The sequence below is a fragment of the Myotis davidii genome, unplaced genomic scaffold, assembly GCF_000327345.1.
Source record: "Myotis davidii unplaced genomic scaffold, ASM32734v1 scaffold164, whole genome shotgun sequence".
In the NCBI taxonomy this organism is placed as follows: domain Eukaryota; kingdom Metazoa; phylum Chordata; class Mammalia; order Chiroptera; family Vespertilionidae; genus Myotis; species Myotis davidii.
This window is the reverse complement of record NW_006296417.1, coordinates 3,266,705-3,268,807: the sequence shown is the minus strand read 5'-3', so window position 1 is coordinate 3,268,807 and position 2,103 is coordinate 3,266,705. Positions and strand designations below refer to the sequence as shown.

The following is a 2,103-nucleotide window of genomic DNA, read 5'->3' as shown; positions in this document are numbered from 1 at the left end:
GTGAAAACACTTAGAATTTACTGCTAAACTGCTGCAAACTGCGCAGAAAAGTGTTTGAAAACAGTTAGAATTCACATTTACAGAGCTGTCAATTGTGAAGGAAAGTATTTGAAAACACTTAGAATTCATTCTTACCGCATTGGATTTCAGTAAACTGCTTCACCATAGTTATAATTACTAAATGATACATATCCTAATTGTGTTATGAATGCTCCAGCAAGCTCCCCAAGTAGAAATTATATTACAGTATTTCACTGAAGTTAATAGCTTTCCACACACTGGGTTAATCTATGTATTCCTTCTAAGTGCGGACCATCCTACCAATAGATAAAGCATGTATTACTCTATGATAACACATAAAAAATATATTCATAAACACTACTAGCTAACTCTGTCTGGAACACTCTCATGTTCACGTTTTAAAAAGCTACGCGTTTGCGTAAGAAAGTGTTTCAAAACACGTGGACTCCTGGTTTTAAAGAGAGGGCATTGTGTAGAAAAGTGTTTGAAAACACTGTATTCTTGATTTAAGAGTTGCTTCTTGTTTAGGAAAGTGGAGCAGTTGGAATTCTTGTTTTAAGGAGGGTGTTTTGTGTAAGAAAGTGTTTGAGAACAAGTAATAATTACTGTTTTAAAAAGTGCTCATTGTTTAAAAACCTTATTGCACTTAATCCCACACTATCATGCTGTTCTCAGAATTTCCACAAGAGGGCTCTGTTGCACCTAATCCCATACTAGGATGCTGTTCTAAAAAAAAAAAAGAAGACAAAAAAGAAAAAATATCCTGGGATGGGGATTAAAAATTAAAATAAACAAACAATAACCAAAAAACTACTAAAATTATGTTGATGTTTAAAAGCTCCAGTTGACAGCCTTGCTTCTCAAGTCATTACTTCTGGTTGTGTATACTTAATGTCTTTTCCCTCCAGGGATAATTCTTTGTAGAGATTTTAAAATTTTGTATCTTAATTTTATTTGTAATGACTCGGTATCAGAGGCCAGCAAACTACAGCCTATAGGATAAATACTACCCGTTGTCTTTTTCTGTAAATAAAGTTTTATTAGAACACAGGTACGCCCACTTGTTTACATATTGTCTAAGGCTGCTTTTGTGCTACAGAGGCTGAGTTAATTAGTGGTGACAGAGACCATCTGGGCCCTCAACGCCTACCATATTTACTATCCGGGCTTTTGCAAAACATGTTTGCTACCACTGCTGGAAAGCAAGTACTGGGGACCAGAATAGCACAGGTATTTCATAGCCTGTACTAAGTCTCTGGTGTTTGTTAATACCTGCTCTATGTAAGCTCGCTGAGAGGCAAGGATTATGTCTATCTAGTTCCTTATTTTTTCCCCAGGGGCTGGACACAGAGATGAGCACATGGAATACAAGTAGCAAATACTTGTTGAATGAATAAAACAAGTTGCTAGATAGATTTTTAGTTCTTGGGGGCCATTAAGTAGGTTTCAGTCTTGAGTCTGAACCTGACTCCTAGTAAGCTTTCAATAACTGTATGTTTGCTAACGGATCCATGGCACAGGCTCTACATTTGGAGAACGAATGGATTTTGCAGGACATTGAATGACCAGGACAAATCCTTGTCCATATGCTGATGAATCTCTTCTCTGCCACATTCCTTCCTCAAATTTCACAAAATCCTCGCTGCATCAAGACCTGGTGGCTGATGCTGGCTCTGAGGGTGCTCACATCTCATTGATTTGCAAGCTGGGCCTCCACCCTGCAGAATCCATCTGAGCTTCACCACGTGACTCTCGACAGCCTGCAGGGGCTCCGTGGGTGTGCTCAGCCCAGCATCTATCCCCAAGACATGTGGGCATTGGGCCTACTCAGACTTGCATACAAGAGAAACCAGCAGCAGAGTGGATTCTGGAAGGACACGGAGGAAAGCACAGAGTGGAAGAGACCTTGGCCTGCCACTCACAAAACGTATTTGTCACTTGGATATGGAAAATGGTTTAATATGAAAGAGAGAGGGCACGGCCGGCATGGCTCAGTGGTTGAGCATTGACCTATGAACCAGGAGGTCACGGTTTGATTCCCGGTTAGGACACATGCCCAGTTGCAGACTCCATCTCCAGTAA

General features: G+C 40.2%; 1 protein-coding gene across 1 annotated transcript in view; it reads right to left on the bottom strand.

Annotated features, from left to right (window-relative positions):
• SV2B (synaptic vesicle glycoprotein 2B) overlaps nt 1-2,103 on the bottom strand; it is a 50,094-nt gene that overhangs the window by 19,966 nt on the left and 28,025 nt on the right. The window lies entirely within an intron of this gene.